The following is a 26,549-nucleotide window of genomic DNA, read 5'->3' as shown; positions in this document are numbered from 1 at the left end:
AAGACATGAACAGACATTTTTCCAAAGAAGACATCCAAATGGCCAACAGACACATGAAAAAGTGCTCAATATCACTCAGCATCAGGGAAATCCAAATCAAAACCTCAATGAGATACCACCTCACACCAGTGAGAATGGCTAAAATAAACCATCCTCTTTTTAAATAAATACCCACAATTTACAAATATCAACAACATGATAAGTACTATTCTTATCTCTACTTTGCAGATGAGAAAACTGAGGCACAGAGAAATTAGAATTGTCTGAGATAACTCAGTAAGTAGTGAATCAAAATTTTAGATCCTAGGGACTTCTGGGTGGTTCAGTTGGTTAAGCGCCTGACTTCGGCTCAGGTCATGATCCCAGGGTCCTGGGATCGAGTCCTGCAGGTCCTGGGATCGAGTCCCGCATCGGGTTCCTTGCTCAGCAGAGAGGCTGCTTCTCCCTCTTCCTGCCATTCCCCCTGCTTGTGCTCTCTCTCTCTCTCTCTGACAAATAAATAAATAAAATCTTTAAAAAAAAATTTAGATCCTAGCAGGCAGGCTTCAGTGTCCATGTTCATGTTCATGACCATCAATGCTCAAAAGTAAAGACAGCATAGGCAGATCTGTACAGAGCAATAACCCATAGTGGGATTTCCTTATAATGCTTTCCACAGACTTGAGATTTTTGCATTTTGCATGTAGCCCATCTCATTAAGAATAACAATGTTTTATGTGCCTTCGCTCAGGTTTTTAGAAAGTATAGTAAAGGATGAAAATCAGTGACTGGCAAGGAAAGTTAAAATGAATGTTCGAGGAGCTTTCTCCTTTGGGAGGGGTATTTTCTAAGAATGTGTTATTCATTTGGGAGATTATAATATTTGAGTGAAACATATTTGTAGAATTATTAGATTTGAAATACAAAAAGAGAACTTTGAAATGTGAAAAAGAGAACCCTATCCAGAAGTACTTTTCTGCAGAAAAATATTAAATCACCCTGGCTTTAAACCTTACGTTTATGTATCTTTAGCATTCAGGAAGAGTTGTTTATTTATAAATAAGTGAAATAAACTCCATCTCTGTGTTTGCTACTAAAGGTGGCTCAAGGAAACACATTTTAAAATGTATTCTTTTCTTTTTTTCTTTTTTTTTTTTTTACGTTTTTGTAACTCCCTGCTTGTCCTTGGGAATTTGTTTCTTTAAACACTTCACCAGTCGGCGTCTGCCCCCTGTGGTAAGCCGAGGAGGCAGCAGTCATGTGTATAACTTAGTGCAAATTACGGAATGTGTGTGATGAGGACACTTGCGCTCTGCACAAAATCAGCCCAATGGCTTTTTCAGGCCGTGTGTCAGGGTCAGTGGAGGACTAGGAGAGGGGAAAGAGCACTCGGGATGCCCCGCACGTCTGAGGGAGCTAGAATGTTGCAGGACCTGACTGTGACTTATTTCCAGGGTGTCTGTGACTCCAGCTGTGAAATCCTGGCCCAGGGAGTCATCACAGTGGGGTGCTGGGCCTCTAGTTCCCCCAGGCATCTGGGAGACTGTAGGATGGCTCAAGCCTCTTAGATTCCAAGAGAGATGATCTCATTTAGCTTGAAGACCACAATCAATCAATTTGGTAAATACCAATCTGGGGGCCTCTGGGTGGCTCAGTCAGTTAAACATCTGCCTTCGGCTCAGGTCATGATCCCAGGGTCCTGGGATCGAGTCCTGCATTGGGCTCCCTGCTCAGCGAAGAGTCTGCTTCTCCCTCTTCCTCTGCAGTCCCTCCAGCTTGTGCTCTCTCTCCGTCTGTCAAATAAACAAATAAAATCTTAAAAATAAACAAATAAATACCAATTTGTTAGAGAATGGCTATGCTTTATGGAAAAATGTAAGTCAAAATGGAGACTGTATGTATTTAATATTTTACTTTATTTACAAGTAGTTTTGTTTGTTTTGAGAGAGAGACAGAGAGAGCTGGACTGGGGAGAGGGGAGAGAGAATCAAGTAAACTCCCAGCTGAAAACAGAGGCCGACTCGGGGCTCGTTCTCACACCCCGAGATCACCACCCTAGCCGAAACCAAGAGTCTGATGCTCAACCGACTGTGTCACTATAAATAGTTTAAAAATTATCCACAGAGATATATGTATCTAGGTAAAGTGCACGATTAGGCTAACATCAACTAGATTTTTTTTGTCTAAAATGCTAATATTCAGGCAATGTCTTTATTAAAACTTTTTTGTTGATACATTGAATATATTTGTAAGCAGCCTGGAGAGAATGAGAGGAAAGGAGGTGAAGAAGGAAGAATATATCAACGCTGACTCTGAATGAATAAATGTCACCACTATTCAGGGGTTTATAATTATTTTTCTATTGAGACAACATTCTAGCTATGGTGCTGAAATACCATTGACTTCAACTCAGAAATGGGAATTAAAATACCTGATTCGAATTAAGTATAAGGGAAAGACACAGGCCAGCTTGCAGCCTTGTGAAGCAATGGAAGGCAATATACCAGCCAATGCAGTTAAGAGTCCTGGACCCACTCCCAGGTCGCTCACTCATCTGCTCCATGGCCTTGGTAATTTGCTTAACCTCTGTGAACAACAATTTCCATAGCCACAGAATAGGTTGATCGAGTTACTGCGTGAGAGTGCTTTGTGAAGCTTTAGAATCAGGTACAGAGGCATAAACAGCGTGCTCCAAGGAACTGCCCTTCCCAAGAATAGTCCTACTAAAGGACACCTGGCAAGGGACAGGGAAATGTGACTTGGAGGCTTGTTTATAAGATGTTTGACATTTGAAATAAAAATTGACATTTCTGGGAGATCCAGGATCCTTCATTACTGGAGAGAACCAGCCTGGTAGGGGCCTCATCTGCCTGCAGGGAACAGTTGGAAATTTCCTTTCCCATTCCACACCCACATAATATTTGTGAGGGAAAGAAAATTGGAACACTTGATTCTTCTAGGGGGAAAAAAAAACCATAGACTACTATTTAAAACTGTTAAAATCTTAAGATCTATTCATAATTTAAGAGCAAAATGGAGTTTGATAGCCATCCCTGAGATGGCAATTTTAAGAAGACAACCACAGGCAGCAAGGGCCTATCTTAGAAATGCTAGTTTTACCCTTTTTCTCAGCCTACATCCATAGTGTTACCTTCCCAAATATGTTGCCATAGGGCATGTGTAGAGCCATATTCCAAGGGAGAAAAAGTACATTCTAAGATCAGCTGGGTTTGGGGAATGTTTCATACTATATTATTGGGGATGATGAAGATGAAGAAGACAAGAAAAGACATGTGTGTGTATATATTTACTGAATCTAAAGGACAGAGAACATGATAAGAGAGAAAAAGAGGCTTGGAGCTGATAGAATTCCTGGACATTCCATTTCCTATGTATGAATGTGGGTGAAATGGGTAGACAGTGAGTCCTGAAACCCATTACCAAGACCACAGTGGGAAAACGAAATACTGTCAACACCAGCCTATAAACATTCCATGAACTAGCAATCCACAGAGCATACTTTGGGAAAGTTTCACAATAGAATTCATATAAAGAGAGCAACTAAGTGAACAACTAATAAGAAGATATAGGTATATAAACAAGTACTACCATCCAAATTCTTGTGCCAAATTTTCAATAATTACATACCTTTGTGTTGGCCTATTGATAGAAGTCACTAGATATTAATCCTGGCTATATATATAATAACCTGAGGAGTTTTAAAAACAGCAACAACAACAACAACAACAATATCTGGGTCTCACACCCAGTGACTGATAATGATGTTCTAGAATGAGGCCCAAACACTGATATATTTAGAAGGACCCAGGTAGTCAAGTGGCCAACCCAAGATAAAGATTTTATTTATTTATCTCAGAGAGAATGGGAGACAGAGAACATGAGAGGGGGAGGATCAGAGGGAGAACCAGACTCCCCGCCGAGCAGGGAGCCCGATGTGGGACTCGATCCCGGGACTCCAGGATCACGACCTGAGCCGAAGGCAGTCGCTTAACCAACTGAGCCACCCAGGCGCCCTCTTTATTTTTTTTAAAGATTTATTTATTTTAGAGAGAGAGAGAGAGCATGAGAGGGGGAGGGTCAGAGGGAGAAGCAGACTCCCCGCCGAGCAGGGAGCCCGATGTGGGACTCGATCCAGGGACTCCAGGATCATGACCTGAGCCGAAGGCAGTTGCTCAACCAACTGAGCCACCCAGGCGCCCCAATGGCCAACCCAAGATAAATAGTCAAAAGATACCTCCTTCCCGCTTGGTTATAGTTCCTTGGTTTTCTTCCCAGCCTTCTTCCTCTTCTTGCCCAAGGTTGTTGACAAGATGTCACCATTCCCCTCCTTCACTAAGAGCCGGCTCAAAGGGGCAAGAATAGTGGTATCAAAAGAAGTGGAAACAAGGAGAGATAGGAGGAACCTAACTGCTCTTCTGGACTAATTTCCACCCCACATGGCCATGGTTCCAAGCCCTCAGGCGACTCCCCCCATGATTCCCACATGCAACCTCAGATTCTCGGTCAGTTCTGAGAGTATGCAGAATAAGATATTCTGGTGATGTATTTCTTAACATGGAAATCTCCAGGGGAGAGCCTAATGTATATTTGTAGAGCCTTTGTCCGTCAACTTGCCCAACTCTTGTCTTCAACACAGTCTTGTAGGGCCCCAGAATGACTGCTGGACTCAGGGATTACAAGCTCAAACAAGGATGCCAGGAAGCATTTGCTAGGGTCTAGCCCTGGTGGTTGATTTCCCAAAGATCCAGTTATCACCTGAAATGCAGATTCCCACTCCCCATCTACCCTTTTCCTCTGCTTCATTTTCTTGGTTTCCCTTTAGGACATGAAGCTTTTCATGGACTCTAATATAGTGTATCTACTTCCGGGGACCATAGGTAATTTTTGTCAGCCCTTCCTTTGTGTGTACCTTATAATGATGGACCTGAGTCCAAGGCTTGACTTTCTAGGGAAGACACATGCCAATCCCCCAAGCTTCAGCTTTCCAAATACAGTGTGAATCATGCCCATCATGCCCCACCCATGGGACTGTATAGCTTGGTATGCAGACCTCCAGAGTTAGGAATGAGATAGATTCATCACCATCTGATGGCCTTCCACTGAGCCAGCCTCAATAGCAAGATCAGTGTCCCTGAACCTGGTTCTGGCTCAGGTTACAGCTTCCAACAAGACCCCAGGAGGCTTAATGCCTATTAGGATACCTGCATCAGAGCATCTAACTCTAAACTCTCTACCACGAAAACATCAAGAGCAGGTGCAAGAAAAGCACCCTATAAACTGTAACCCCATGCGTACTACATATTAACAGCAATTGGTTTAACATTTCCATTAATACAGTAGTAATGTTAGATACATCATATACTAAATAAGATCCATTGGTCTTCCTGAGATTTTGACTACCATGACTGAGGTTATTTCTGTAAACAAAATGCAATGAAGTCTAAAGCATCCACTGGCATGCTTGACTCCCCAGATAGCTAGTTAAATGACAAAACCAGTAGCACTTGGTAGATGTAGGTAAAAGGTGCTTTTTTTGCAGCATATTTTCCAAAAGGAAGACTTTGTCATCTTTGTTTGTATTTTTACTGTATCTAAAAGAATATATGCTAATTGAGATGAAAAGGGATAATTCGATGTGGAGAACTGACTCAAAAAACTCTCTATGACTCTGTGTTTCTGGTGCAGTCTGCAAAAGAGTGTGCCCTAATAAAATCTGCCCAAAAGGGGTCGTGCCGTGTCACAATTTTATATACCAGAGCACCAATACGCAGGCACAATGCACTTGTTCTTATTGCTAGATGCTCTTAGGTTAAAAGAGCAGAGCAAGTCTGCCCTTAGTCATAAAATCTGCTGCACTGCAACTAGGTAGAAAAGTCAGTGTGTCCTCTTCCCTTTAAATGCTGAGGTTGGTTTCTCCTTACTGGACATGTGTGTTCACATCTATTTTCCAGTAAGGTCTGATTGCATCTGCGCTGACCCTTGGTTCCAATCAGCTTGTAACTCTCCCCTTATATGAAATTCTTTAGCCCTAAAAGAGAACTCTAAGGGGCCAAAGTGATTTGATGGTTTCTGCAAAATCATCGTAAGCAAATAAAAATTCTCTTTCAGATTTCACTCACACCGGTGGTGGTCAAACTTGTGCCTTCATGCCATATTGTTCACAAGAATATTTGCATAAGCTTTGGACTTTCTCTGAAGAAATCATGTTTCTTGTTTTTAAAGCCAAACATTATGGGGATTAGTCTTCCACTCCACCCCCACCCCCCAACCCCCACCCCACCCCCCCTCCACGCCCCACCCCCCCACACCGTGCGAGCTCCCTGGTGCAAGGGCCTCTTTCTCTGCTCTCTCTGTGGGGCAGCTCCCTCCCTCTTGTGGGCAGCCTCCCTCCACCTTTCTGACCTTCCCAAACTTTCAGCTGCAGCTTCTACTCTATATTTAGTTGTGGAGGTGGTTCTGCCAATTGTTGAATAGCTCTCCAGTTTGTTGACTTGGATGTGGACAATATCTAGTTGAAAAGTGGGACTGGGTGAGCTCTGGGTCCTCCTACTCCACCATCTTCCCAAGCTCGCTGCTCCCAAATCCGGTTTCTGCCAAGAGCCCCTAAACTCCGTAACTACCAAGTGACTCATTCCCTACTATCCAACCTCACAGCACATGTGACTGAATTCACATCTCAGCAACATTTCAAGTCACTGCCCTTGGGGACTGCTTTTAATTTACCAAAATGATGAATGTTCATTATTCTAAGGTACCTGGTCTGCTTTAGTTTGCAGCTTTTATGGGCTACCTTCACATGCCACAGACAAATGACAGAGACAGTCCAACCCCAGGGCTTTCCCCAATATCCAAAAGACTACCTAAAACTTTTTCTCTTTCTCTTCCACCTAAGAAAACATGTTACAAATCAAATGAGTGACAATGATGCTATTATAAGTCTAACCTGGAACGTAGTATGTTTTGTTTTTAAAAAGAAAACTATATAATATCGCTAACTTGGAAATACTAGAAACTTGCAACATATTTCACAACAAATCTCAACAGATCAGTGTGTTACAAGAGCATATTTGAAAAGTATTGGTCCATAGGTTTCAGTCTAGGGCAATGAGAATATTATGGCTCTTTACATGCATTGCTTCATTCGGTTCTTGCGATATTCCTGTAAAGCAGGAGATGAACATATAACTTCCCTCATATTAAAAGTCAAGTAAGCAGTTCTGTATTGCACAAAGGGGCATTTAAGCATTTGTTGCATGAATGGAGGGAAGGAAGGAGCAGAAAAGAGGGGGTTGGTGGAGGGATGTTTTTATAACTAACTTTGCAAGGCTCACATTCAGAAGACTTTTCTTTATTCTTATTCACCTGCAATTAGGAAATCATGTTGTCATACAAGTATTTTATAGTCTACAAATTTATTTTTCCTTTGTGATGCTTTATAGAAAAAAAAAGGTACTGAATTCAAATAAGTTCTGGGAAACACTGCATATTATATTTGTTTTGTAGACTCACAATGCCCTTTTGTATAGTAAAGGTGCTGGAAAGTCCTTCAGGAAAGGATCATGTTTAATTTTGTTTCAGATGTATTATTAACATCTATTTGACCATGGCAACCTTTTCTCCTATAACTCCTTTTAATGTGACATGTAATTGGGTTCTAAGGAACACACTTTAAGAACTGCTACATGAAGTGTTAGCTGTCTCATGGTTCAAATAATAAAGTGCCTTATAGAAGCTTTACTCACTCATTTTTATTTAAAAGAAGAAAATGGGCAATAATCTTATGAGAACCCCTTATAAAGGCCTCTTCTTAAAACTGACAGAAGCAAAAGAAATAAAAATGAGGAAAAAAAAATGTTTATCTGTTCTGAAACTAGTAAATACTGCCAAAGATGTATCACAAATCTTTGGCAGGAATTACTACCAAATGCCGTAAATTCGAATCAGTGTGAAGAAAAACATCAAAGGTTGATGTGCAACTTCCCTTCCTGAAAATGTGCAGTTTTCAGAGAAATATCTAAAGCAAATTCTGCCAATTCCCACTGATGGTGAATAAATGTAGAACAGGACTGGAAGCACTGGAGATTTTGGGAAAAAGACTTCTGCCCTAACCCGTCCCTGCCCCCAGGCGAATGAGGGGGCAGAGGGAAGAAGGAGCAGCCTCTCTGCAGGGTGTTTTTATTTGTTTAATAGTAGCCACTTTTCTTAAAATGTAACATATTTTCTCCAACCTGGCTGCTGGGAAGGATCCTTATGATCAACAGGCTCTAGAAGTAAGGGGGAGCATTTTTCACAGATACAAAGATGCTTATGCAAGAAGCAGGACGTAAACAAACAAACAAAAAAACAAAAAAATCCCAAAAAAGTGGCCTTACCAAACTAAAAACCCTTGGGCCTTGTTTTTTTCCTCCAGCTTGACTTCCCATCTTCTGTCTTAGTCGGCTTGGGCTACTTTATAAAATAGCATAGACTGAGTGGCTTAAATAAGACATTTATTTTCTCACCCTCTTGAAAATGGAAGACCAAGTTCAGGGCGCCAGCCATAGTCAGTGTCTTGAAGGTTCTCTTCTTGGCTTGTGGAGGGCTTCCTTCCCACGGTGAGCTCATGTGACCTTTCCTTGGTGAATGTACTTTTTCTTCCTCTTCTACAAGGGCACTAACTCTATCACGAGGGTCCCATTCTCATGGCCACTTCTAAACCTAATCACGTCCCACAGGCCCAACCCCAAAAACCATCACATTGCGGGATCAGTATATGAATTTGGGGAGACATAACTGTTCAGCCTGAAAGACCTGCCTAGCTAAAGTAGGTGAATAATCCAGAATCAAAGGAGTACTCCCGTACACCCTCAATGCAGGACATAAACACAACCCCTCACTCTCCTCTCCATATCTCCCACCTCCCCCACCCTGCCCACCTCCTCCCCCACACCCCTGCCTCCCCACCCACACTGGAATTCACAGTACACACTAGAAGTGAAATCCAGTGCATTTCCCCAACACATGCAGAGAGTAAATCATACAGAAATACAGCTTCCCATGGCCACAGCTCTTTTTCTACCCGTCTCCGGTATAGCATAACTGAATCTATATTTAAATTTGGAAGACAAATTAAAATGGGAGTCAGATAAGCAGAAAGGGGAACCATGAATAATCTATCTATGCTCTTTTGGGAACAATAGCAATTCTGCCGTTGTTACTTTCCTCAAAGTTGAGTAAAAGCAAAAAATTTGTTTAAAAAAAAAACCACCAGAATCATATGGTGTTTGTCCTCCTGTAAGTGGCTTATTCTAGAGTTCTGCTGTTCAACACTGTGCCTATGGATAAAAACTCTGTACTGTGCACTTAAAAATCTATTAAGAGGAGGATCTCATGTTGTGTTATCACAATAATTCTTTTAATTGGTTAAATAAAAGAAATAAATCAAGCATTTATCCTTACTTCCCTATTATTTATACCATTGAGCAACCAAGTAGCTTAGGAAAAACATCTTGTAAAATTGTTCCAGTTATTGAATGAAAACCAAATGAGAGAATTTAAATATTAACATTTTAGAATGTTAGGCGTTGAGCATCAGTGGATGCTAACATTTTAAAAAAAACAAAGTGAAAAGCTGACATTCTGTACTTCTTAATGAAAGAATGCATCACAGCCACAGTCTTGGCGAGGGAACCCAACCAGAGTCTCATCAAGCATCTGGATCGAGTTGCCAATTTACAAGAAATTTACAGAAGACAGAAATATGCTAAACTGTGAAAAACTCTATCAGTCCAATTCCCCAGGTTCTCCAAGATATTTATTAGAATGGGAAGAAAGGATAGAGAATGTGTAGATTAAAAGACACTTAAAAGTGATATAAAGTTTTTAAAAGTGGGCATGCACTATTGGGTGATAAAATCACAAGGAAAAGCTAAGAAGTAATTATTATGAAAGTCAAGATAGTGGGTACTTTTGGAGGGAGAAGAGCCATGATTAAGACAAGAAACTAAAATAAATAAATCCTGGGCATGTAAAGTACAGCAAGGTGACTATAGTTAACAATACTCCATTGTATATTTCAAAGTTGTTAAAAGAGTAGACCTTAAAAGTTCTCATCACAAGAGAAAAAAATGTGTAAGTATATGTGGTGATGGATGTTAACATAAACTTAATTTGGTGATCATTTTGTAATACATACACATATCAAATCATTAGGTGATACATATAAAACTAATGCAATATTATATACTGATTATATCTCAGTAAAAAATAAATAACAAATAAAAAAGTAAAATTCAACAAAACTACCAACACAGATGGAAAAATGGAGGGGTTTACGGGATGACTGCTAAAGTTCTTCTTGACCTAAGTGACAGTAATAAGATTATTCACTTTATTTCAGTTATGAAGATAAATAAGTTCTTAAAATCTATATAGCACAGTGCCTACAGTTAACAATACTGTATTGTATACTTAAAATTTGTTAAGAGAATAGATCTTATGTTAAGTGTTCTTATCACAAAATAAGCAAATAATAATAATAATAATAATAATAATAATACAGGGATAAGAAGGGAACTTTGAGAGGCAATGGATATGTTTGCAGCCTTGGTGATGATGTCTCATGACCATATATTTATTCACAAACTCACTGAGTTGTATACATTAATTATGTATAGCTTTTTACATGTTAGTAACACCTCAATAAAGTGGTTTTTAAAAATTATTCACTTTATAATAATTTATTAATCTCTAATTCTTTGTTTTCTTTATTTGTGCTTTTTTCTACAATAAAAGAGTTTAAAATATGGCAGAAAGCACAGCATGCAAAATGTAAATTAAGCATATTCTTTACAAAAATATTTACTCCAGGAAAGAGAAAAAAATTTTGAAGAGGAACTATAATGTCAAGATAATTATAAATACATAAAATAATACTATTATCTACAGGTAATCCCCCTTCTTTTTGAGTTCCCAAGGAAGTTATTAAATTTTTGTGGTCAACTCTATAAGTTTGAAAATCTGTTTGAAAGACATTTTCTTCCTGGAAAAGCATAAATGAACCACATTCCCTCAAAACAAATCAATGATAAAGAAAGCACTGACCAAGCTATTATACAACAACAAAGTATGCGTTACCGGATAATTCTTTCAGATTTCAAGGAGGAATATTTCTATGAGCACGGACAAAGAAGGAAAGCTTTACTTTACATAAAGTTAATATAACCCTGAAACAAAACCTGAGCAAAACATCATACAGAAAAATAAAATCACAGACTCATCTTGATATAAACTTAACAGCTAAAATTGCTAATAAAATGTTAACATTTATCATCCATTTCTGTATTAAAATTCTAGTATATGACCCACTGATGCTCATTTCCAGAATGTAAAAATAGTTTAATGCTAGAAGGCTTGTTAATATAATTTCTTTCAAGGGGCGCCTGGGTGGCTCAGTCGGTTGAGCGCCCGACTCTTGATTTCGGCTCAGGTCATGATCTCAGGGTTCTGATATCAGGGCTCCGTGCTGGTCATGGAGACTGCTTAAGATTCTCTCTCTTCCTCTCCCTCTGCCTGTTTCCCCACGCCCCACCCCCCCCTCATGCACAAGCACACCTGCCCATGCACACATGCTCTCTCTCTCAAAAAAAATTAAATACATAAACAAATAAGAGATGAAGGGGAAAATACTCTGTAATCATCATAGATTCCAAAAAGTCATCAAACACCTATTCTACATTTTTCTTAACTTAATAAATGACAATATGACTAAAAAAAAAAATCAGTATCAGCCAGAAATTTTTACTCTCAACACTACTATTAATATTGTTCTAGAAATAACATATTGTTTTGGACATACTGTTCTAAAATAACTAAGGAGTTGTTTAAAAGTATTTTCAAAGAATATGAAGTATTAATAATTGAAAGGAGTCCTTATGTAACAGGGGCTCAAAATTAAATATTTTTTATTTGCACATAAAGGAGTTTTGTATATGAAGCAAACAAGAACATGGATTAAAAATAACTGAAAATAATACAATTCCACAAAGGTATCCAGTTTCAAAATTAATATTTTAGTTTTCAATAAATACCTACTTAAAATAAACATATTCCATTCACAATAGCAATTGTTAGGCCATGGTCTTAGAGACATCAAAATGTAAATAGTGAAAGATGGGATTACATGGGCTTTTTTTCAACATGGGCTTTTTTTCAACTTCTTTTTTAGGTTTCTATACTGCTTTAAAAAGAAAAACTGTCAATCTTATTATCAAAATCTAAAGACTTATTTCTTTAAAAATTGATAAATAAAATACATCAATAAATTTTATCATTATATTTTAACAGATGATAGAATTTAATACTCACTTCATAGAAGCATTGTTCTAGTTATTTTTATTTATTTTTATTTCTATTTTATTATTATTAATATTTTAGTATTAAAAGAGTCTTCAATAGATGTCTACCTCAAACCCCCATTTTCAAATAAGAAATTTAGGGCCTCCCACTTTAAAAGATTTGTTTAAGATTTCTAGTCAATGGCAAAATCAGAATTAAAACTCAGGACTTCTGATTTCGAGTCCACATTACCTTTACTTTTACCTAATTTCTTTTCTCTACTTCACTCTCCATTATACCATTCATAATCAGTGTTAGCTTTTCATGGTCTCTGTTTAAACTGACTTAGATTTTAGAATGTTAATAAAACACTTTTTTCAACTCTCCATTCAACTCTGTTGCTAATACTTTGAGCTTGGAGTAAAAATTTATCAGTGGAGATCAGGGATTCAGGCCAGCCTAGCTGAAAATTCTTGTCTTTTCTCACCTGATACTGACTGTTCTACCACAGCCATAATATGTTTTTTTTCTGCTAAGATGATAAAACTAAAAATGGGAAAATGTTCCTCTTTCCAGTGGCTCCTTTGCCCCCTGCTCTCCTTATCTGTCTAAGAACAGAATAGATAAAAGGGACATATCCATTTGCAAAAATACATGTCCTCATTGCCCATTCAAGAAACTCTTTAAACAGAAGTAAAGGTTTTGTGGCCAGATGTAGATATTGCTTTATTAATTAAAATAGTTATACTAATTTATAATCATGTTCCCATGATCCCAGTCTACAAACTTGATTCAAAAACAGTTCCTTCTTTTAAATCTAGTCAAATGATTCCATATTCTTAGCAAATAAATTTAAGGAGAGCAATATAAAAGCAATTAAAATTAAAGCAATATAACATTCTTAATATTTAAGGGATGTTTCTTTTTTTTTTAAGATTTTATTTATTTATTTGAGAGAGAAGGAGAGAACAAGCAGGTAGAGGGGGAGAGGAAGAGGGAGAAACAGACTCACTGCTGAGCAGGGAGCCCTACGTGGGACTCGATCCCAGATCCCAGAACCCCGGGAACATGACCTGAGCCTAAGGCAGATGCTTAACTGACTGAGCCACCCAGGTGCCCCAAAGGATGTTTCAATCAAATACAATGTATGAACCACGTTTAGCTCCTAATTTGAACAAATCAAATGGGAAAAAATAATTATTATGAGAAAGCTGATTAAAAGTGACCATTGAAAACATTATGTGATTATATTATTTTAGGTGTGATTATGGTATTGTAATTATATTATTTAAGGTATTCTTATCATTTAAAGGTATGTAATAAAATACTTATGGATTGGAAAAAAATAAATCTACTCATAAATCCTAGCTTAGCCAAACATATACCACCATGGTCAACTTTAATTATTAATATAATAGTGGAATAAATTACAAAGTGCAAACAATTAGCGCCCAGGACAGTAGGTAAATCACAGAAGTGCAAGCAGTGCAGTTTCAACAAGGAAAGGGAGAGTAATTACAGGTTTAGTTCTCAAGAAGCAGAGGCAGAAGAGGAGAGAGGCTAAGGGTAGAACTCCAGCAATTTTGACTAACCTTAGAGCATCAAACTGCCCTGAGCAACCATGGGTAGGGCACAGACACACCCCCCACCAGCCCCATCTCCTCATGCTTGTATGCTGTGACTATCGAACCCACTCTTACATGACTTTTCCAGTAAACGTCCCCTCATGCTCCCAACACCTCTCCTGCCATCATTCTCAACCGGTGATTGTGCTTTCCAATTTGCTGAAACAAAAACTGAAGCAATCAGAAGACACCCTCAGGGGCTCCCCCATCACATTTGCCTGTAGTAGAGATCCTTATATACTCTGTTTTCCTGTAATTACAGGTGAACTACCCACATCCTAGTATCTCAGGCAACCCCTTAGTTACGCACTAGGTCACATTCCACATGGCTTATTCAAGATACAGCTTCTCAAATCTCTCTTCCCTTCTCTCCTCCCACCCCCACATCATCAATTTCCCACTCTATACTGGATTGTTTCCATTAGTGTTCAAGTACGTAATTTCTTCCATATTAAGTTTCAAAAAAAGAAAGAAAGAAAGAAAGAAAGAAAGAAAGAAAGAAAGAAAGAAAGAAAGAAAGAAAGGAACACAAACTTTCAACTCTCTTGACCCATGTCTCCCTTCGGAGTCCACCTGTTGCTCCATGCCTTGTCCATGCTACCCCTGCTCCTTCCCTTCTCCTGGTTTTGCCACTCACTGAACTACGCTCAGACCAACATCTCCAACGACCTTCAGATTACTAAATCCAATTCTGACCCATTCTCAATGTTCACCTTATTTGATCAAAGAAGCATTTAAAATGGTTCTTTACATGGCTTTCAAGGCATGCTCCAGATATTTTATCCCCTGCTACTGGTTATTCCTACTCTGTTTCCTTTTCAGCCCCTCCTCTCCTCCCAGACATTTTAATGCCTAAGCAACTCACACTCAGTCCTTTAGCCCTACTTCTAAGTATCTTCATTGCGTTGGTGATGTTCTCCTGATTCATAGCTTTCAGTATCACCCTGTCATGGAGATAACTTGAGGTTTATAACTGCAGCTCACAGTCCTCCCCTGAACTACATATTCATGTATCTAAGGTTTTAATGTGACCTTTACACTTTAGATTAGTATATCCAAAACAGCTTTCTTCTCTCCCAAATGCTGCACCCTTTTCCCATCTCTGGTAATGCTATTACCATCCATTCAGGTGCTCAGATTAAAAAAACCCTGGACTCGCCTTGATTCCTCTCTTTCTTCAGACCCTGCATCCATTCTGCTAACAAATTCTGATCATTCATTCTTCAAATTATATGTAAGATCTAACCTCTCTCTAGTGCCCTCACTATTATCACCCTGAACTCTGTCACTGGCTTCTCTCACCTGGATTATTACAACAGCCTTTGAACTGGTTTTCCTGCTTTCATCGTTAACCACTTTAGCCTCTCAACAAGGCAGAGTGACCATTTTAAAATGTCAGCCATAGCCAATCACTCTTCTGCTTAAAACCTGCATGTAAAATATATATGCATATAAAACCCTGCATATAAAATGAATAATTCCCACTTTAAGCAAAAGACAAATTCCTAAAATTGCCTACAAAGTCCTATACATTTGGCTCCACCATGATTTCTCTGATCTCCCGGTGTCTTGCTCTCCCCCTCCTAGAAGAAATGAGGAACTCTTTTGTCTCAGGGCCTGTGCACTGGCTGTTGTCACAGCCTACATCCAACCTGTTAACAAACACTGATGGCTCTATCTTCAAATTAATTCTAGAATTTCATCTCTTCTTAACACAAAAATGTTCTCACATTGCCACCCCAAATATCTACAGGGCTCACTCTGCTCAGACATCAGCTTACCAAAGAGGCCTACCCTCATTGCAACCCCTATCCCCCTTATTCAAACGCCCTTATTTTGCTTTATTTTTTCTTGATTGTACTTACATACCATGCAACTTAATTATTTATTTTGTTTTATTGTCTCTCTCTCTCTCTCTCTCCTTACCAGAATGGAAGTTCTGTAGGAGCAGGAATATTTGCTGTTTTGTTCACTGTTTCATTCCCACTGTCTAAAAGTATACTGGTACATAATAAATCAATAAATAATTACGTGAGTGAGTGAATGAATGATTCTAATTGAGTAACTCATTACCACAATGGGATTTACAACAAGAATGTTGTGCTTCCAGAGCAACCTTGCTGATAATGTCAAAAACAAAAACATCTTACATTTGCTTAGCACCTTACCCATTGTTTTTTAAAAGATTTTTATTTATTTATTTTACAGAAAGAGTGAGAGAGAACAAGCAGGGAGAGCAGTGTAAGGCAGGGAGCCTGATTCAGGGCTCGATCCCAGGACCCTGGGATCATGACCTGAGCGGAAGGCAGCCACTTAACCATCTGAGCCACCCAGGTACCCCCCCCTTACCCATTGTTTACATAAAATTTTTATTCTGTAGGTCTTTGTACTCTTAGTTTTCTAGAAAAACAAATATCTAATTTAAAGCTGAGATAATCAACAAGATATTTCCAAATAGTTGAATCTTTGTTGAAACCCAAACTTGCCTTGTGATATCCCAGTATTCAGGAGTGTGAGTTTTCCACCCTGCTTGCCTCATATCCTCAGAAGCTTAACCGACCCCACTCTTTCCTTTTGCTTGTCACAGTTTATTTTAAATTTACTTAATAAAACCTGTAGCTCAAGATATAACTTAGTTTGTAAACCTGTCTGTTCTGTGACCTCGTGTACAGATAACTTGCCTGGTGGTGTCCTTGAGGCTATAAGTATAAGGTGCACCAAGGTCATTTCCCACACAACACTGGAAGGATTTAGGTCATCTGCTGAGTGTAGGTGGACATGTTGCAACTACATTTTTATAGTAATAAAGTATCAATTTGCAAGGAAGGATGATAATGCTTTCGGATTTGTAGAGTATATAAACCTGCTTTCGAAGATATCGAATTGGAAAAATGAAACCCGATTATTTAAAGAACTGGTCTGTATTTTGAGAAGTTTAGAAATGTGACCCTGTCAGTTTTTGGAACACTTGTCTTCAAAGCACAAAACATCATTGATGCATGTGTGGGTTTTTTTTTCCCACCTCTTCCAGATGTTAAAACACAATGGATTTCCAAAAACAATAACTGATAAAACAATTGCCAATATTTTTTAGTTCTCTCTAATATCAAACCAACAGACCAATTCTATGTAGATTTCTAGACGCAACTTCCTGGGAAACCATAATGGAAGCAGTATTTACAGCTGACACCATTGGACCTGATGTTTCTACAAATGCAGAAAACTGGTAATGAGGCTGCTATTACCAATTCCTTGTGTTGGTGGTACTAAGGCTCATCTTCCTTTTTTCTGAGGACCATTGTAGCCCAGAGTCACCTAAAATTCTTTGCAAGGTGAGTCAGGTTAAAACAAGAAAGGGTTGTGGTCCATCTCATGAAAGACAAAGACCCTCTGCTAAAGCAGAAGACTGCAGACCTAGTAAATAAACCTATTAGCGTTTTGACTTGCTTTACCCAACAGAATATGTAGGACATGATAGTGTGTCTGAGCTGAGGTTTCAAGACTTCCACTCTTTCTCTCTTGGAGTCTTTCTGTGGCCATGAGAATAATCCCAGGCTAGTCTTTTGAAAAATCAGAGACCACATAGAAAAGGACCAAGTTGTTTTATCTGAGACCATCCTAGACCCACAACTCAATCCAACTAAGCAGCTGACTGTAAAAGGGTGAGTGAGCCAGGCCAACGTCTTTTGGGCTTAGCCCAGATCAGCAGAAAGTGACTTGTGAAAAATAATAAATGACTGTTGGGACGCCTGGGTGGCTCAGTCATTGGGCACCTGCCTTTGGCTCGGGTCGTGGTCCCAGGGTCCTGGGATCGAGCACCGCATCAGGCTCCATGCTCAGTGGGAAGCCTGCTTCTCCCTCCCCCCACTCCCCCTGCTTGTGTTCCCTCTCTCGCTGTGTCTCTCTCTCTGTCAAATAAATAAATAAAAAATCTAAAAAAAAGTAAAATAAAATAAATGACTGTTGTTTTACATTTTTAAGTTTTAGAGTGGTTTGTTACACAGCTATTGTGGTAATAGGTAACTGATACACTATCTCATAGGGTTGAGGCTTAAATGAGTTTGTCAAGTACTTACTTAGAACAATGATTGCAATTCAATAAGTATTATTTAAATGTTTGCTTTTATTATTATTTATACGAGTAGCAGTAAAGAAATGGGATCTGGATTAGAAATACAGATCTGAAAATGAGCATAAAAGTGGCTACAGAAAACATGACAATAGGTGGGAGCCCTTAAAGCATTTAAAATCTTAATTTTACCTGCCTTGACAGCTTGAAATATACATTTATCTCTTCTATGTCTAGAAACATCTTAAAGTTTAAAGGAATAAAAAACTAAAATTTCACAAAGACAATGAGAACAAGAGGTTAGCAGAGTGAGGAAAGCCACACACACACACACACACACACACACACACACACACACTTGCAGAAGTGTTATAATTTAGAAGAGAATGGATTCTTCTCAACAGAAAGCCTTTGGTCAGATTCCATGGAAGGCAGGAGTAAGGGGTGTGGCTAACAATGAGGCTTTGGAAACAAGTGTCTATGCAGCTTAGTGTGATTTTACCCTCACAACCCTACCACACAAAGACAAGTTACTGCTCTTCCCATTCACCTCCCTAATTCCTCCTAGGAGTCTGAAGATTACTTCCTGGAGAAAAAAACCCGAGGGACTGAATTTCATAACGGCAAGCAAAGGAGAAGGAAGGATAATGGGGAAGACAAGATAGAAAGGGGTTAAGGAGACGTCTGCATGCTGAAGAGCAGATCTCCAAACCATTCCCTTCCACCTTGGCATTGGTAGCTAGATTTATAGCAACCACCCATTACTAAGAGATAAGAAGAATCTTCTCTGCTTTTAGCAAGAGATGCAGATAACAAAATAAAGTAAGGGGGGGGAAGACTCAAATAAGTGGAGATAATGCAGGTAAAAAATGGATATTTATTTATTTTTTAACTAATTAATTAATTAATTTTTATGTAGTGTTCCATGATTCAATGTTTGCATATAACACCCAGTGCTCCATGCAATATGTGCCCTCTTTAATACCCATCACCAGGCTGACCCATGCCCTTACCCCTCCCCTCTAGAACCCTCAGTTTGTTTCTCAGAGTCCATAGTCTCTCATGGTTCATCTCCCTCTCCGATTTCCCCCTCTTCGTTAGCGCTCACCATAGCACATACCCTCCCCAATGTCTATCACCCAGCCACCCCATCCCTCCCACCCCCCACCACTCCAGCAACCCTCAGTTTGTTTCCTGAGATTAAGAATTCCTCATATCAGTGAAATCATATGATACTTGTCTTTCTCTGATTGACTTATTTCACTTAGCATAATATCCTCTAGTTCCATCCACGTCGTTGCAAATGGCAAGATTTCGGGTTTTTTTGATGGCTGCACAATATTCCATTGTGTATATATACCACATCTTCTTTATCCATTCATCTGTTGATGGACATCTTGACTCTCTCCGTAATTTGTCTCTTTGGGGCATTGCTGCTATAAACATTGGGGTGCACGTACTCCTTCAGATCCCTACATTTGTATCTTTGGGGTAAAGACCAAGTAGGGCAAATGCTGGGTCATAGGGTAGCTCTAAAAAAATGGATATTTAAATGTTTCTTTTTCTCTCTCTCAACATAAAATATTACAGCCACAAACCAAAAAGAGTCTTCTCTACCCAAAAAAGAGAAAAATCAGAAAATAAGAGTTCAAAAATGAAGGCTTTAATTAATCACTCATTACTTTACACTGAGACACCAAAAAGTTGTACCCACATTGTAGTGGCACTATCAGTAACACAGCCCTTGCATAAACGTATAGCCTGGTTTTCATCATCTGGATGGTCCAACAAACCTCAAACTTTCAGCTCAAACTTTCTTATGCCCCTAGTTAGCTGGCATAAGAAAAGAAAAGTTCTCTCTGGAGGAGATCCAACATTCTAGACCTCCAATTATTCCTACAGGGGAGGTTTCTAAATAATGTCTAGTACACAGTGACCATAACCAGGCACACAAAGAAACAAGACTTATTAGTGAAAACAAGCAGAAATAACAGGAAATAACAACATACCCACAAATACTTGACATACTATCCTCATCATAAGTAAGTGGATCGTCTTTCTTTCTTTTTTTTCTTTTTTTTTAGCAGGAAGGGAAAAATGAAGGGGGGGAAATTGGATGGGGAGACAAACCATGGGAGACTATGGACTCTGAGAAACAAACTGAGGGTTCTGGGGGGGGGATGGGTCAGGCTGGTGATGGGTATTAAAGAGGGCACATACTGAATGGAGCACTGGGTGTTATATGCAATGAATCATGGAACACTACATCAAAAACTAATGATGTAATGTATGGTGATTAACATAACATAATAAAATAAAATAAATAAAAACAAAAAAATAAGTAAGTGGAAATATAAGAAGACTATAAACACCTATGCTTACTTTATTCAATAAAAAACAAAAGATCAAACTTAAATATTTCATCAGGGCACCATAAACTACATGCTTGAGTAAGTTTTACAATGCATAATCTGAAGAAGTAAATCTCTAAAATAGACCTAAATACTGCCTGTGTCAAAAAATGGGCAGAAGACATGAACAGACACTTCGCCAAAAAAGACACACAAATGGCTAACAGACACATGAAAAAATGCTCCACATCACTAGCCATCAGGGAAATACAAATCAAAACTACAATGAGATACCACCTTACACAAGTTAGAATGGCAAAAATTAACAAAACAGGAAACAACAAATGTTGGGGAGGATGTGGAGAAAAGGGAACCCTCTTGCACTGTTGGTGGGAATGCAAGCTGGTACACCCACTCTGGAAAACAGTATGGAGGTTCCTCAAAAAGTTGAAAATAGAGCTACCTTATGACCCAGCAATTGCACTACTAGGTATTTACCCCAAAGATACAGACGTAGTGAAAGGAAGGGACATGGGCACCCCAATGTTCATAGCAGCAATGTCCATGATAGTCAAACTGTGGAAGGAACCAAGATGTCCTTTAACAGATGAATGGATAAAGAATATGTGGTACATATACAAAATGGAATACTATTCAACCATCAGAAATGATGAATACCCACCATTTGCATCGACATGGATGGAACTGGAGGGGATTATGTTAAGTGAAGTAAGTTAAGCAGAAAAAGACAATTATCATATGGTTTCACTCATATGTGGAACATAAGCAATAGCATGGAGGGCCATAGGGGAAGGGGGGGAAATCCAAAAGGGGAGAAATTAGAGAGGGAGACAAACCATGAGAGACTATGGACCCCGAGAAACAATCTGGGGGTTTCAGAGAGGAGGAGGGTGGGGGGGTAGGTGGTAACAGGGTGATGGGTATTGAGGAAGGCACATGTGATGAGCACTGGGTGTTACACTTAACTAATAAATTATTGAACACTACATCAAAAACTAATTATGTACTATACAGTGGCTAACTGAACATAATAAAAAAATTAAAATAAAAAATATATTTACCCAAAAAATAAAAATAAATAAATAAATAAATAAATAAATAAATAAATACTGCCTGTGAGTTAGGCCATTCCTCTGTTGGAGAACTCTAAATGTTTAAAAGTGCTTTCTTTTGCTAAGCCAGTATCTCACAACTCTTGTGTCCAGGGGTGTGCTGGTAAATGACATGTTTGTATCATTTATTAGTTTCTGTAGCAGAAATACTCTCACCATGACTGGCTTCAAGTAACCAATAGGATGTCACTAAATGCAGAGCTGAGAAGAGACACACACAATCAGCTCTTATAGGCCAGTATGAGCCAGTGCCAACACATTGTTGGTTGTATTCCTGATTATGTCTTTTCTGGCTAAGGTAAAATATCCCTAATTCTTAGTTATTTCCCCTATGCAGTTGATTATCTGTGAAATATTCATTCATTCAATGGGTATTTATTAAGGGCCTACTATTTGCCAGTAGTTGTTCTAAGAACTAAACATACATCAATGAACAAAAAATATCTTCATGGAGCTTATGTTATAGTGGAGAGGAAAAGATGATGAACAAACAAGTAAATATACAATTTGTAAAATATCGATAAATGATATGGAGAAAAATATATAGGGATAAGGTGAGGGGGTTGGTTGCTCTTTTATATGGGGGAAGGCCTCACTGATAAAAAAGACCATTTTTACTCTTTGTTCTCACACTTTGCCGTGAAGCTCTTGACAAATTAGAGAGAAAAAGAGAAGAGTTGAATTTATGAAAACTTTAAGAAGAATTTACAAAGAGTATAAGCACTATGAAGAGGCATTACTTTAAAGCAGAGATTGCAAATAAAGTGTTCAAAAGAACTGAACCAACATTTAAAACTTGGAAAAGTCCAGGAAATATGCAAATTTTCAGGCTTGCTTGCAAGACTGGAAAACCAGGCAATGCTGATACTGCATTCTGGTGTCCTTTAGACAAGGCCTGAGCTCTCCAGGCAGGCATTGTAGTCCCTAGAATGCTGTCTGTCTCACCTTACATTACCTACTTGGCCCCTGCAACCATTTGAATTTGTGACCCTGCCAAAATTAATTAGAAATTATATTTTTAAGAATTCTTTCTGCTTCTGAATTGTTTTTTTCATTGTCTTTAAAAATCAAACCACAAATTTTTGAAAAGTAATATATTAAGAGACTCTGCAACCTACTCTATAAGAGGTTTCCAAAATACATTTTGAAAAATGGTAGCATGAACATAAAATAGATGTCTAAATTCACAAGATAGCTACTTGAAAAGGAAAGGGGAAAAAACATTAAGAGGTAAAAATTCAAGAGTGTTAAAATATTCATAATACTTTTTGTTAGTAATCAAGATATATAATATTATAGCAATATTTATATTCTTCAATATGTGTCTATTTCAGCATAAATTGTCAGTTTTGAAGCATAGTTTCTTCTTGTGATCTCCCTTATCCTATCAGCATTACTAAAATATAATGATATATAAGTGGTATTTCATACTTTGAAAGTATTTAATATATATTGGGCAATATGGAGGTGGTCTGACCAAATTAATTACAAATTGATACAAATATCTTTTCATCAATGAATGTAGTGTGAAGGTTATCAGATTGTTCCCCATCCAATTCATATAGAGTATTTTTAAATTCACAATTACAAATTACAAATAAACTGCAAAACCAACAGCAAAACCAACACCTACACTAGTCTATGAAATATATTTTATGGACTCACTTTATGCGACATCACCTTCCATCTGCCAAGATACATATTTATAAAATTCTATTTACAATGCTGCCTAGAAACCACTATTAGTCATCATAAATATTGCTATAACCAAATAATTTCCATAAACCAAATGTTGCAAATAAAAACAAGTGATTCTGGAATAATTTCTAGAGCCTGTCTCCTTGATTTCAAATTATTTATTTGTGGGAAGGAATAGAAGGAGGATAAAATAACTAAAGCAGACCTTACAATTAAAACTATATTTTCAACTTAGAAGTATATGAAAATGGAAATGTTTGACATAAGGATCTATTTCATAATTAACTCAATTCTCTTCGCCTTCACTTTGAGATTTCCTTATATCTCTTTCAGTTATAGAACACATACAATACACACAAATAAATAATTAGTTGACATAATATTCATTTGGAGACCATTTTTTAAAAAGAAAGCCTTGTTTCATCTTTATAGTGTTATTTTATCTAGATTATGTGAGGTTTGAAGGCATTGAACTTCTCAGAATAGGAAGGTCTCTTATACCACATTTTTAATATAGCCAAATATGCTAGTCACTGTTACGCATGATGAAATCATAATAGATTTGTTGTTCGAATATATAACTAAATCGAATGTGTCTAAAAGGTAGAATCTATCTGAATCTAGAATATCTGAGTGAAATATTCCAATTGATCTAAACCCTAGTTATCAGCTGATGAGTAAATATATCAGCATGAATACATCTACCTATGTCTAAGGTGATTTTGGTTATACGTGTACTAACTGCCTGTGATGTCCAGGGATTGTGTCAAATATTGAGACTAGAACCACAAACAAGACAGGTATCTATCCTCAGGAAACTGTGAAAGTCTTAACAGTGTAACACAACAGCAGAAGTAGCCATCCATTCATTCAACACACTTATATCAAACACCTAAGGAAAGATAGCCATGTTCTGGGCTCAAAAGATACCATAAATAAAAAAGAAGTCTGTGCCTTCAAGGACCTCACATTGTAGGAAAAAAATTATCAAAATGTTTACAATATAACTGCTAAGCATTTGATAAAATAAGTACTTAGTCCATACAAGTGACACTAGATAAAACATCCCTTAAGAAATAATACCTGAGCTTAACCTGAAGAATGGGGTAGGCAAGGGCACTCTAGGCTACAAGAACAGCAGATACAGAGCTGGGAAAGCCTGAGAGTCTGAATGGCTGGAGGATTCAGGATGCCGGTGAAGTGTCCGTCTAAATAACTGGATGGCAGGAGGGTGGAGCTAAATTATGAAGAACCTTGTATTCCATGCTGACTGCCTAGGGACCCTGCCCTTAGGAAACATGAAATCATTGAAAAAACTTTAAGCAGGGAGTGACAGTCCGATTTTTTTCAAAAACATCTTTTAAGGAGGTTTTGTAGTGGAGAGTGATTCCTAGTCCCTAAACAAAGGCAGCAAGAATGGATGAGAGAGGACAGTTAGTAGCAAGCAAATAATATCACGTAGGATTTAGTGGTTAATGTTATCACTCTTAGGTTCCCAGCCTGGGGGATAAAATGTACAATTGAACTATATATTTTGGAAGGATATAGAATGAGAAAAAATCAGTAGAAATAAGTATATGTTGGTATAGGTTGAGTTGGAGATACTTTTGAAAAACTCAGGAAGATGCACCATAGACTGTTGGGTAACAGAATTGGAATTTAAGGTCATGTAGGACTAGCCTAGAAACAAAAAACATGGGCAATGAGCATAAACGGTGGCTAAAATCATCGGAGTGAATGTAGTAACGCAGGAAGTGAATGCAGCATGAGAAGAGAGAAGTGAGGGCAGAACCCTGAAGAATAGAAATGTTACAGCTGGCAGAAGAAGAGAGTCCAGAGAATAAGAAGGAAAGATTTTAAGTCTAACAAGATAAAAATTAGGGATGTCCATGGAAACCTAGGAGGGAAAAAATATTCCAGGAAGGAGTGATTAAGTGTCCAATGCTTCTGAGATGTCAAGGAGACTAAGTGGTAAGATGTACCTAAAGTGCTTTTATAAGATAGCATCCAAACCAAGTGGCTAGGAGTAGATGATGGTTGAAAAAATTATGGGCCATTTATATATAATGCAGCTATTACAAAAACAAAAACAAAAACAGAAAAGATCTCTATGCTCTGATATGGAGAAAATGTTTTCCTCCAGGGGGAAGAAAAAAAGGGATAGAAGAGGAAAGAGAAGTAGAACCTGCCACACAGAACTTCTGTAGTAGGTTTTTCTATGCAGCTAAATTTTAAAAATACCATTGAAAACAACTGAACCTATCATATGTTAAATTGGTAAAATAACCATAAGTTTAAAAAATTGATTTTAAATGACTTGGAATACAGCATTTTGATGTTATATATGTCCTTAGAGTGATGTGTTCAAGGAATAGAAAGAACTATGTAGACAATTTAAAATTCCATTAGAAGATATATTGTTTAATATAATATTAGTATTAATGTTTTGCAACTACTTTATATCTGTTGTTTAAAAATAAGGAATTAAATTTATTAATATTAATATCCTTCAGTGAAAGAGAAAGTTGATAACATTCTAAATGAAGTGAAAAAAAGCTGAATTATTAAAATGTAGTTAGAAAGATCAACACCAACCTGTAATTTTCCCTGCTATGACTACTGAAATGGTCTAGAAGCAATAAGCACTTCTAGTGCCCAGATTGTGGTCTCTAAATAATAATCTACTAAAAGAGGAAACCAAAGCTCCAATGTAATAGATGTTTGGAGGTCAATTTTGGAAATCTGATATCTAGGTATTAGACAAGAATAACTGATATATAAAGATAGAGGCAGGTAAATGAAAACAAAGCATGTTGCAGAGCAATATGTATAGTATGATCTCATTTTGGTTAAAAATTATATATTAACAGCATGGCCATCAAAAATGTAATGTCTAGAGGGAGTGTTAATTTTTAAATTTTTGCTTGTCTCCATTTGTTAAATGTTTATACTTTATATGTCTGCTTTTATAATTTTTAAAAGTCAATTTAAGAAGCCTGGTGATGGGTATTAAAGAGGGCACGTAGTGAATGGAGCACTGGGTGTTATACACAAACAATGAATCATGGAACAGTACATCAAAAACTAATGATGTAATGTATGATGATTAACATAACATAATAAAATTAAAAAAAAAAAAGAAGTAACATCATCAACAATTAACCAACTAGTTCACTGAGGACCTGAGACATGGTAGACAGAAGTCAGGGTGCGGTGGAGTGAAAATGAATAGGAGTGGAAACTCTAAGTATAAACTAGTTAGTGAGTCTGTACAAAAGAAAGGAAGGAGGAAGGAGAGTAATTAGAAGCAGACAGCCTGATGGCTCCAGGCATTCTTTGCCCTAGAGCTCTGGTGCTG

At 37.8% G+C, this 26,549-nt stretch overlaps 1 long non-coding RNA gene across 13 annotated transcripts in view; it reads right to left on the bottom strand.

Moving 5' to 3' along the window:
- Positions 1 to 26,549, bottom strand: part of LOC145720924 (uncharacterized) — a 157,405-nt gene that overhangs the window by 74,122 nt on the left and 56,734 nt on the right. For 2 of the 13 annotated variants that reach the window (XR_014144248.1, XR_014144252.1), the window contains one exon: positions 172 to 1,772. The exons of 9 other annotated variants lie outside the window; for them this stretch is intronic. This is a non-coding gene — a long non-coding RNA (uncharacterized LOC145720924). Of the gene's footprint in view, positions 1 to 171; positions 1,773 to 4,234; positions 6,248 to 26,549 lie in introns of those variants that run through there. 2 more of the 13 variants (XR_014144257.1, XR_014144246.1) reach the window with 2 other exon arrangements.

Source organism: Leptonychotes weddellii, chromosome 4 (genome assembly GCF_054177405.1).
Source record: "Leptonychotes weddellii isolate Sample4059 chromosome 4, ASM5417740v2, whole genome shotgun sequence".
NCBI lineage: Eukaryota > Metazoa > Chordata > Mammalia > Carnivora > Phocidae > Leptonychotes > Leptonychotes weddellii.
Note: the sequence above shows the minus strand (reverse complement) of the source record. Positions and strands in the feature narration are given on the sequence as shown.